General features: G+C 35.2%; 1 long non-coding RNA gene across 2 annotated transcripts; it reads left to right on the top strand.

Moving 5' to 3' along the window:
* The first annotated feature begins 927 nt into the window (after positions 1–927).
* LOC107497604 lies at positions 928–10,094 on the top strand. 2 transcript variants are annotated; one of them, XR_004953378.1, is made up of 4 exons: positions 928–1,047; positions 4,022–4,209; positions 8,490–8,574; positions 9,484–10,094. It is a non-coding gene; the product is annotated as an uncharacterized LOC107497604 (long non-coding RNA). The 2 variants fall into 2 exon arrangements; XR_001593857.2 differs by lacking the exon at positions 928–1,047 and adding an exon at positions 1,675–2,659.
* The last annotated feature ends 2,566 nt before the right edge of the window (positions 10,095–12,660 follow it).

Consider the following 12,660-nt stretch of genomic DNA (forward strand, 5'->3'; position numbering starts at 1 on the left):
GCGTGTTTAGATAATTTATATTTAATGTACTAAGTCATTCTGCTTGGATTTAAATCTGCCATCTTGCTTTTTTCCTTTCTTGAATTTCCTGACTTCTTTTGGATTAATTTTGTATTTTTGGTGATATCATTTTATATCTCCTTTTGGCTTATCAGTGATAACACTTTGTTGTGAGGTTTTTTTTTTGTGATTAACTTATGGTTCATAGTATAACTTTAACTTTTCACAATCTTTATGCATAGTATAAGAAACTTGTAATCATTTATTACCATTTACTGCATCCTGATTTTCTGCTATTATTATAACACATTTTTACATTTATTATAAACCCCTGGATACATTATTATTTTTGCTTTAAACAGTCTATTTGCTTTTAAAAGATTTAAGTAATTTTTTTCCCATTGTAATAGTCCCCTTTTATTTGTAGTTCGCCCCCTCCCCATTTAAGGTTTTGCCTACCGTTTAATTACCCATAGTCAACCTCAGTCTGAAAATATTAAATAGAAAATTCTAGAAATAAACAATTCATCAGTTTTATTTATTTTTTCTTAATCTCTTTTCCTTTTTCATCCGGCCGCCTCAACCCTCCTCCCATAACAATTCATAAATTTTAAATTGTGCATGTTATGAGTACTGTGATGAAATCTCACACCACCTCCTCCATCTCGCTCGGAGCTAGAATCTTCCCTCTGTCCAGCATCTCCACGCTCTACACTCTCCCTGCCCATTAGTCACTTGGTTGCTGTCTTGGTTATCAGATTTGCTGTTGTGTTATTGTACTGCTTGTGTTCAAGTAACCTTTGTTTTACTTAATAATGGCCCCCAAGCAGGAGAGAGTGCTGCTGGCAATTTAGATATGCCAAAGAGAAGCCATAAAATGCTTCCTTTAAGTGAAAAGGTGAAAGTCTTCAACTTAATAAGGAAAGGAAAAAAATTATATGCTGAGGTTGCTAATATCCGAAGTAGAAATGGATCTCCTATCTGTGAAATTGTGAAGAAGGAAAAAGAAATTCATGCTGTTTTGCTGTGTCACCTTAGACTGCAAAGGTATGGCCCCAGTGTGTGATAAGTGCTTAGATAAGATGAAAAAGGCATTAAATTTGTGAGTACAAGACATGAACAGAACACATGTTCCAACTGACAGCAACATGGTGCTCTGAAAACACAGAGCCTGTGTGAAGACTTTACCAAGGGATCCCCTGAAACGACACCAAGCCATTTACGGCAAATAAAGGATGGTTATGCAGATTCAGGAATAGGTTTGGAATGAAAAATGTAAACATTACGGGAGAGGCTACATTTGCCAATGAAGACGTTGCTGTCACATTTCTGGTGAAATTGAAGAAGTTGGTTAGGATTTGCTATTATCTGTGATTCTGGGCATCCACTGGGGATCTTGGAACATATCCCCCATGGATAAGGAGGGACTACACTGTTCTTTATTGATGTTCTCCACTGTGTTCCAACTGATATTGTTTCCAATGAGAAATCTATTGTCATTCTCACCTTTGTTTCTCTGTACATAATGTGTCCCTTTTCTTGGACTACTTTTAAGAATTTCTTTTTTTCACTGTTTTGGGCAAATTGATTTTGACATGACTTTGTGTGGTTTTATTCACGTTTATTTTGCTTGGGCCTTGTTGAACTTCTTGGACGTGCAGGTATATAGTTTTCTTCACATTTGAATAGTTTTTGGCTATTATTTCCTCAAGGATTTTTTCTTTCTTTTCCTTTTCTCCTCTCTTTATGGGGATCCCAATTATACTTGTACTAGGATTCTTGAGCTTGTCTTATAGCTCATTGATACTCTTACCTTGCAAACTATGGCACCGTTGACACTTCCAGTCTTAGGAATCACCCTATTATCCTCTGGCATTGTTGTTCTTTGTTAAATGTTCAATATTTTGACAATCGTTATTTCATTTGTACATTTCTGGTCTACTAGTTGTTTCAAGTGAGAGGATAAATGTGATCTCTGTTACTTCTGGTTTGAATTTTGTTTTTTTCCTATACCTATCAAAGTCTTAGGCCATAGATGGATTTTTGCTAAAATTTTAATAGTTGTGAAGAAAAGCTCAAACCAGAGGAGAACAAGTCTAAATTATAATCTTGAAAACAGTAAATAATTTATTTATATTATTTACTGTTTGGAATATTTAGAATGTGTAAAAGAGAATAATGGGAGATGTGGCTGTAAAATTACATACAGGTAAGATCAAATCCCAGTCTTAAGTTGCCAATTACAAATTTTTAAATATTTCAATATTCAGTGAAGATACATCAAAAGTTTCTGACCAGAAACTGATAGCATTGAATCTTTGCTTATCAATATCAAACTAAAAGTGAGAGGTGACATCACATAATTATGGGACTATGGCTCTAGATTTAGCCTGCTTGGGTTTGAATCTTTGATTCATCATCCAATAGCAATGTGACCTGACTAACATAATTTACCTTTTAGGTATTTCAGTTCCTTTATCAGTAAAATAGTGTTGTTGTGAGTATTAAGTGGATTCATGTTTGTAAAATATGTATTCTAGTGCTGGGTATACAGTTCATGGATCCAGCTGTGGACATGAAGTTTTCAGTGAGGCTTCCAGATGAGATGCTGAGGAAGGGCAGGAGAAGCAGGTCTATATCTCAAGAGAGAGAGCACAGGGTGAGAAAATCTGATTTTTGAGATGAATGCATGAAAATAATGACTAGAAAAGAAGAGTATGGAGAGGAGGGCCCAAGAATAACTTACAGGGAATGAGTCAGAAGAGTTTGGGAGACATATGGAAACACATATTAAAGAAAGTGAAGAATCAGGACAGCACAATATTACATAATTCCTGGGAAAAGAGAGTTTCAAGAAGGATAGAGTCTATTGACCCAGGAATTAGAGAAGGCCACTACATGTAGCTACTAAAGCGCCATTGGTGACCTTCAAAGAAATCATTTCAGCCAGGTATTAAGTATCAAAAACTGATTGAAATGTAATGATGATGAAATCATGGGGAGTGCGTATTGCTTGTTTTTTAAAAGATGATTTTGCACTGATTAGATAACACCGAGAAAGTAGATTGAAGGGTGAGTTTGGTGAAGGCAAGAATTCTCTCTCCACCCCACCCTGGCATTACAATTTTACGAGGACATATTGGAGACAGAATGTCTAACAAAACAATTTCAGACATCAGAGCAGGCAGGCGAGGGAGTTTCCCTTTGGCAATGGTAGGTTTTCAGCATTCCTTGTATTACCTGACACATACGGCCTCTCAGTACTGGGCCATCTGCATTTATATTTGAATATTTTCTTGCTTATTTACTTATGCATCAGATTCACCTGGTGAGCTTATTAAAATGAAGGTTCCGGGGGTCTACGTTAGATATTCTGTTTCAGTAGGTCCAAGGTGGAGTCCAGGAATCTTGCACATGAAAATATTTATTTAGTTTTTGAATAGGCAATACATTCACAAGGTTCAATGGTGCAAAAAAATATAGGGTGAAAACCTGAGTTCCTCAGTCTCTCAGTCTCCCTGTTCCAAAGCATTTGATTTTATCAGGTTGCTTTGTAACTTTTAGGAAATTTAAAAAAATGAGTTTGCCTTTTGTAGTTCTTGCCCTTAATAAATAGAGATACTTAAATATAATCACAGGGCAGAAGCTGTAGGTGAAGGAGAGACTGAACAATGTATGTGAGAGAGAAAGAACTCAGTGGAGGATTGTATTAACAAATAGTATTTATGGTTGGTGTAAACATTACGTAAAGCTTATATTCTCAAATTTTCAAAATGCAAATAGCAGTGGTATAGACCTGGATAAAGTAAATGGTTGTCACATCAGCTTCAATGGTAGAAATCTTAATTGTGTGTGTGGAGACCATGGTCAATTACATGTGCATTTCTTTTCATTAATTTTCTATTTTTCATTTAAACTAAATTTATAGGACTAAACAAATGGTTAAAAACTTTCCCCTCTGGTTCTCTGAAAATATGAACTCTGTATCTTTCATGATTTTCTTTGAATGTCATGATTTTAGGTAACATTGAAAGGATTCAAAAGATATGACTTCTCAGCACCAGAAACATTTTAACAAATGAAGATGAGAACATGCTGCTGAATTCCCCTTGGTTCTGGCCATGGTCTATTTATTTACCTCCTCTTCCGCATTTTAAGTAACCTTCCTATCAACATCGTGGGTGTTTAAGTTTCAAATAACATCTAAAGGTAAATGGCCTTCTCACTAATGAAAGTTTTCAGTTCTTGACATATTTTTGCTAAAAGGTTGTTATAAATATACACTGATAATAAAGAGTGAAGATTCTGAGAGGTTTTCTGTAGTTCTACTTTGGGCTACATAGTTATGTTTCTTCCAGGCATTTCTTATTTTGTGAAGTTATTTTTAAAAGAATAGTAATTATAGAAAATCCAACTCAAATATCAGTTTCGCGTGAACATTTCTCCAACTTTAATTTAAGGTTTTATGCAAAGGCTCAGAATACAACCATCTCTGTTAAGGAATATTCCCACTGAGATGGGAGTAAATCCACAGTTCGTGTGAAGCTCTGGTGATTACAGAATTACTCCCTGACATGAGCTGGGGGCACAGTTTCAGGGTGAAGAGGATACTTTAAAATCTTAACAGTGACTGAACATTTCAGGGGTGAAAAGGGATTTGGTGAGAGATTATAGTAATGCTAAATATAAAAGGAAAAAAATCAATCCAGTTAAGTTTGCTTTTGAAAATGTCCCCTTTTGAATTTTATTGAAGACAATTAGTTAATTCACGCTGTGCTTATAGGTGTGGGTTCCCCTCGACCACCACCGCCATCTAAATTAATTTATATTTCAGAATCTACAAATGCCCTTTAGGGGGTGGTAAGTTTAAGTTGAAGATAAGTACAGAACATTATTTCAAATTAATTGGAGTGACTTATAAAAACGGAGTGATTCTTCATAGCATTAGAAAGTGAAAGAAATTTTGTGATTTTGTCTTTGTATTTCTTTTGCCTTTGATACTTCTACTAAAAGTAGCTATATAAAATAATTCGGGGAGTAATAGAAAAATGGATATAAATTATTCAATGACTTTTTTAGAGTGGTATTTATTGATATTATTCATAAAGAGGGAAAATTGAAATGGGCAGTTAATGTTACTTTTAAAAGGATATTCAAAATATCCCAGCTTTAGGTAGGATATGAATACATTCTATCACTTAAAAATAGAAATGTGTAAGTATTATAGATTATTTATCTATAAAATAACTTTAGAAAATTTTGACAGAACAACCAGTAGATAGGTTGAAGTAATAGTTCCCAATTATATTAAGGAAAGATAAATGCAAATTGGGGGCTGCATCTATTTTATGTTAAAATATGGAAGCAAACCTACATTATATAAAATGTCTATAGCTCTAAATTTAATTGTGTAATTATCATCGAAGTTGATGAAAAGCTTTAAAGAATAAACAAGGAATGCAATTAGTGCATATATTTGGGAGTAAGGAGAACAGCAAACTTGATTAGAACTAACCTCTCAGCTTACCAATTTGAAAAAGTCATGGACTTCTAACATGATTAATATGTAAATATAGAAGTGGAAACATGGCGGTGGCTTACCACATTTTACCCATAACTCTGAAAAGTAAAATCAATACCTACAAGATAAATAAAGAGTAAGGAAAACAATAAAAATATGTCAGATTTCAATCCCATAGTAATCATTAAAGAATAATATGAGTAATCTATCTTAAATTATGATTAGTGATGGTCTCCAGTATAATAATCATCTCTATTTTGAAAAGTGGTTGTTGTATCATGACACATTGTGTTGCATCATGACACATTGGGAAAAAACAGAGAAATGTACTGGAAAATTGTTAGGTGAAAGGATGATCTTTCTAATGAATTTTAACAATTGTTTTTGACATTTAATTTTGTTTGAGAAATTAAAAGAAACCTAAAAAACAAAGTGCTCATGTAAAAAAAGTCTATATATTTTCCTTTAAACAATAGTTTTGCTGTAAATTCTTAGATCCCATTGCAGTCAAAATGCCAAAGTATCCTACTTGAAAGAGATGGTGTCTCAGCTCTCCTGCCTTTGTGACCTATGGAAAGATAGTCCTTTCTGTACCAAAAATAAGTCATTTAGAAGATTTATTTCATCCGTTAAGAATCAAAAAGGAGAAAAGGGAAGGGAAGGCAGGGTAGAATTCTGAATTTTGACACACAAAAAATTATTGTTTAGGTGGACACATTTTAATGTCACAAAGGATGGCCTGTCTTTAGATTTATCTCCTGGTAGGTACATGGGAGGTGAGAAGAGTAGAATCATCTGATATTCCTGCTTGGTCCAGACTGAGAATCCTGCAAACTTGTTTTGGGCTCACAGATCTCCCTTCCAGAAGGCATAATTTAAATCACACCCAGTATTCTTTGTGATTCTTTCCACTTTGAGGTACTTGTATGCTAATGTGGGCTCTGGTTTCCAAAATGCTGTTACAATTTTGTTAATGCTCACTGTTTTATCTAACTACAGGAGAAAGCTCATTGTTATGAAAAGAAATTCACCCATGAACCTGAGAAATTTCCTTGTCAAGGACTATGTTAAAACCATAGGCAAAGTTGCAAAGCTTCATTATAGGATCAAGTATAAAACTTAAAAAAAAAAAACAAACAATTTAATCTTAACATTTTCCTTTACATAAGACAAAAAATTATTGTTATAAATACTGGTTTAAAGGATTGTAATTATTATTTTTAGATTTCTTTTATGACAAACAAAAGTGAAACAGGAAGTGTTTAGGAAAACACTTTATAAATATTGAGAAATTTTTACCTTTTAAAAACATACTTCTTTAAAAAAAATTAGAAATTTTTTAGTTTATCCCTTTATAAAATTGTTGCTCTTTTCTCAGTGAAGACTCTATGGCTTATTTCATGTAATCAACTTTTGTCATTGTTCAAGAAGGTGTAAAAGTTATTTTTGCTTTTCATGTGTCTTAACGAAATTTAAAATAAATTTTTTTATTTTTCATCTTTAATATATAAGATCTAAATTCATTCTTTATTAGATAAAAAAATGAATATTGCTGCAAGACTAAGAAAAACTTTTAAATATGCAGTCTAAATAATGATTATTCTATTAAATATGGTCTCCGCTTATAGGGAGTGATTTTCCATTGTCTTGACTCCAAGAACAGTTATTTTCCCCAATACTCAATTCTTTCTCTCAATTTATTCCTCTTGGAAATGTGCCTTCCTATGTCTTGTAATGTAAAATAGACACTTTTACAAATTCTGAATTACACCACTGGTCCCCACCCCACCCCTCCTCGTCCTTTTTTTGTTCTGTTATTTTTTTTTCACTCTGATTAAAAAAAAAAAACTAAACTAAACTAAACTAAACTAAAAGCAACTAAACAAACTGTATTAACAACTCAACTTTTGCACAATTCAAGAAGCTTTCCATTTGTGAATGGCTTGAAATGATCCATTTGCATCAGAAAGATCTCTTTTTGGTTTTCTTGTATAATGTTAAAATCACAGTATTTCCTTAACAGAAGCCCAGACAGTGTGTGGTTTGTAAAATCACCACAGTTTGTACAACTAAGTCTTTACTTCTGTGTGAATTGGTCTCTTAGAATAGCTTCTTAGAATAGACAAAGAAAGGAGTTCCTGACCCCCACGTGTGTGTGTGTGTGTGTGTGTGTGTGCGTGTGTGTGATTTTGTTTTGTTAACAGGGAAGTAAAGGCAGCATGCCTGCTACACAGTAACATAACAGTAGAGTTCCAGAATATATAGTGTAAGCAATGAATGTCTGGACCTTCTATAAACTTCATTAGTAGGGGGTGGCAATTTAAAAAATACTATGAAGGTGACTACAAACTCTCTAACACAGGGAATCTTTCTTCTTGATGTGCATTACATCATAAAGAATAATGGTGTAATATTATGTAAACATTGCTTGCAAGCATAATTGTTTCAAAATAAATATTGATTCAAATATTTCTCCTGTGGGTCAGTAGTTTATTTTTTTAATTGTGATAAAATATAAATAATATTATATTTATGATTTCAACCATGTGTAACTAACTGTACAATTCAGTAGTATTAAATACATTCATGATGTGTGTAACCATCATCACTATTTATACCCAAAATGTTTTCATCAACCCAAATAGAAACTCTACCCATTAAACAATGAAAATCCCTTTCCGACTTCTCATAACTTCTTTTCCACTTTCTGTCTTTATGAATTTGCTTATTGTAGGGACCTCATATAAGTGGACATATAAAATATTTGTCCTTCTGTGGCTGATTTCTTTCACTAAGCATAGTGTTTTCAAGATCCATCTATGTTGTAGCAGATATCAAAATTTTATTCCCTTTATGATTGAATAATATGCCATTTTATGTACTTACCATATTTTATTTATCTGTTCATCTGTTGACGGGCACTTGGATTGTTTCCACCTATTGGTTATTGTGAATAATGCTGCCACAGACATGAGGGTGCCAACATCTATTGGAGTCCCTGCTTTCCAGTGATTTTGGACATACACCTGGGGATGGAATTGCTAAGCCACATGGTAATTTTACATTTAACCTTTTCCACAGCAGCTGCACCAGTTTTGTAGAGTGAAAATGTGGATTCTGAGTCTAGTCAAGTTCTAAGGCATATTTTTAGGAAATAAAACGATGGCAGTCATACATTTCTAAGCATGACTGCCATCGTTTTATTTCCTCAAAATATTTCTTATTCATCATGCCAATGGTAATGGAAATGTTCTAACTGTAGCTGAATCTCTGCTATTCTGGGAAATTTATTTAAATTGTTGTCCAGATAAAAATGATTTTAATTAGATTATTCTATGGAGAACATTAGACAGAAAAATACCATGGCACTTTGCCAAGGCAGTTTCTTCTATTTTCTCTTGACTTTAATTTCTCGCTTCTTTCCTTTTATTTGTTTCCCTGGCAGATTAGTTACTTTCAGCAATTCTTCATTCTCTATAAAACCAAACTAAACCTCGAGTACAGTATTTATTGCTCTGGCCAAATCCTCTGAACTATACTTCTTATTCTTTTTTCTCTCTCTAATTCTACATGTATTCAAAGCTGATGGCAAACCATTGTTCTTGTTCGCATTTATCAACCTTCGATTTTGCTATAACTTTGACCTGCGAGAGCTTACCTAATTTCCGTTTATTAATTTTTCAAATCTCAGGTCTCAGGCCCCGTCCTTCATAGAATCTTCTGTGCCAGATCTTTCATTTTTTTCTCCTGGTTCACCTTTCTCTGTGTCTCAGGATGCTGTGTGGGCTGCGTGAAAGGTCCCCAGGCTTGTGGTTTTTGGTTGGGGAGGCCTCTGGAGAACCCTGGCGGAAGGTCAGAGGAAGGAAGAGAGAGAAGTCAGGGAATTTTCGTTCTTGGCTCCTGCTGTGAGGTCACTTCTGGCTGGTTATATGCTTTGACTAAAGCTTGCTTCTTCTCTACAGGAGTCCATCCGTCCCCGTTGGCTTTTGAGTGAACCTTTGAGAGAACACGCTTCCTTTGAGCTCTGGTGGTAACAGCTCCTGCTGCTACTAGCCCCAGGGCACTGCGTTGTGGTTTCCCAACACCCACACCTCTGGATACAGAGCTCCCTCTGTAAATAAACCTTTCTAAGTTCCCTCACTTGTTAGTACCATCTGTTTTCTCCCAGGACGCTCACTGCTACATCTTCCTTCATCACACTGGCTGCAAATTGATCTCTCCTCCCTCTAAGTCCCTAGAGTGGTTTGCTCTTTTTTTATAAATGGAACTTAACACATAACATATTTTAGTAATTCATGCATGTATTTTAACCCCCATTTTCAGATTATAAATTTCCTATGAGAAGATATTGCGCTTTGTTTGTACATTTCTTGCACTCCTCTGAAAGAATGACTTTTTAAAAAATGACTATTATAGAAGTCACATTACCTTTGGTTTTAGGGAAAGGATTCTGACAGCCCTTGCAAATACATTCTGTCCACGGTATACATTGGAAGATATACTTTAAAACGTCATATAATTTCAAAGAAAGTAAAATGTTGACATGTATTAAAAGCAAATAACAATTATGTTATCGAAATAGTAGTAAAGACCTTAATTAAACTGAGAATTGGAACATTAACAGCTGCTTCTGTATGAAATCATTAATTTTGAAAGAGCTTGAGGTATTCTCTTCGAAGGGCTAAGAGATAATTAAATCCATAACAGAGTATTTTTTTTTCATGCAATATATTGGGTACATATACATTTCAGATGGAATTTTGTGAAGCAACGTCTTGAAAACAACTCTGTTCAAACTGGGAATTTCTTGTTGTTTGTATAGTCTTATCCTTCCCCACTGTATAATTCTTGTCAGTAGACAGACATGTGGTTACATCAGTCAGACAAACAAACAACTCTTTCTTAACCTAATATCCTTTTGCAGAGACTGCTCTGTGGTGTCTTCTCACTGTCATGGATCCCCATCTCCCATCTTTGCCTCAATTTAGTCATTCCAACTAAGTGTCCCCACCCCCTTCTCTAAGGCAGCTCTTGTCATAATCACCAATGAGCATCATGGGAAATCCAGTGATCAATTTTCAGTACTCTTCTGATTTCATCTCAGACTTGTCTGACATGGTGGACCAGACTTTCCCTCTTAAGATGTAATTTTCTCTTGACCCCAGAAAACCCCTCTTTTTACATTGCTCCCCATCATCACCAGCCCTATCCATGTCCACTTCCTCTTCATGCGGACCTCATGCAGGACTGTCTCAGGACTCCTGTTCCATCTCTCCAGCCTCTGTCTATAAGAGTGGATCCTGTTCCTTGGCTTAAAACACCAGCTATACACTGATGCCCTATATCTCCAGCCTGGAGCTTGTCCCTGAATATGAGACTATTACAGATGTTAACCTTTTCAACAGCTCCATCTGGAAATCTAACGGGCTTCTCAAACTATTAGTCAGGAGTCTCCAGAAAAACAGAGCTAATAAGATTTAATGAAATAAAAAAAGATTTATTATATGAATTGCCTCACTTGACTATGGAGGTTGAGAAGTCCCACAATCTGTTGCCTGTAAGGTAGAAAACCAGGAACACTGATAGTGGAATTCAGTCAGAGTCCAAAGGCATAAGAACCAGAGGAGCAAATGATGTAAGTTCTAGACCAAGTTCCAAGTTCGAAGGCTCAAAGATCAGATGGCAGGGAGACAATGGTGCAAATCTCAGTCAGAATCCAAAGGCTCCAGAACCAGGAGCACTGATGCCTGAGGGCAGGAGGAAAATAATGTCCCAACTTAAACAAAGAACAAATTCACTCTTCTTCTGTCTTTTTGTTCTATTCAAGCCATCAATGGATTGGTTGATTCCATCTATATTGAATTCAAATGCAAATCTCCTCCCGAGACACCCTCACAGACATCCGAGAAATAATGCTTGACCAACTATCTGGGCATCTTTTAACTCAATCAAGTTGACACATAATATTAACCATCATTCTGACCAAGTACATCACAGGATTCTTGCTTTGTACTCCCTCTCCACTTTACACTTAACTTGCTCCTTCCACGGCAGCCCCATCTCTATTAATAGTATCAGCATTATTCACTCAGTTGTTAGTCAAACACCTACCTTTTTCCTACTTGAGTTCTCTCTTTTCTTTATAAATACAAAATAAGATAATTTTATTTATTTATTTTAAATTTATTTTGTATATAGGTAAATAGTAGATAACTCCCCCCACACCTTTGTTTCATACATTCAGTTCCATCCTCTAATAGATAACCACTGTTATTCATTTGTTTACTTCCAAAGTTTGATATAATTATACAAGAGAAAGCAAATATATATGATTAACATTCTCTCTCTCTTGCTCTTTTTTTTTTTTTTTACCCAAATGTAGTATGTGACGTATTAAACATACTTTTCTTCTGTACCCTGTTTTATTGAGGGGAAGTTATTGAAGTATAATTTAGATTCAGTAAAATGGACCATGAATTGTGTATAATTCTGTAAGTTTTTGACAAATGTATATAATTGTGTAAGCACCACCAAAATCAAGATATAAAATGGGCCACCACCCTTTATGAAAGCTTCTTTGTGTTTCTTTGCAGTTGCCCTCTCCCCTGGCAACTTGTCATCTGATTTGCCTTGAAGATTTGTTTTCCCTTGTTCAGAATGGAATATAAATGAAATCACACAGTATGCAACCTTCTGCGTCTGGCATCTTTCGCTAATTGTAACACTTTAGCTCTTCATCTAGATTGACCATGTATCTGTAGTTTTTTCTCTTTATTGTTGAATAGCATTCTGTTATTTTGATATTATACCTTGTTCTTCTCACTTAATGAACTTTCCTCGCCAGTCTATGGGAAGCTTTCTCGTTGTTCCCACTGCTAACAAGTAGTCTACTGTATGGATGTATCCTAATCTAATCTGCCTCCTGGAATCATACCCTGAGCTCTGTTTTCTACCTCCCTCCCGTGTATGCTGGCCTGATCACCACTCCCAGTGGTCCTAAGTGTGCATCTCACAGATCTCCTACTACAAGGAGTGTAATTGAACAAGAGCTCCAGCTGGGCTTTGAAATCATTGCCGTGTTTGTGCCAAGGCCACCCCTCTGGATGGCTACTCTACAGTGAGGACTGCATGCAGCAGAG

The sequence above is a fragment of the Rousettus aegyptiacus genome, unplaced genomic scaffold, assembly GCF_014176215.1.
Source record: "Rousettus aegyptiacus isolate mRouAeg1 unplaced genomic scaffold, mRouAeg1.p scaffold_m13_p_11, whole genome shotgun sequence".
Classification (NCBI taxonomy): Eukaryota; Metazoa; Chordata; class Mammalia; order Chiroptera; family Pteropodidae; genus Rousettus; species Rousettus aegyptiacus.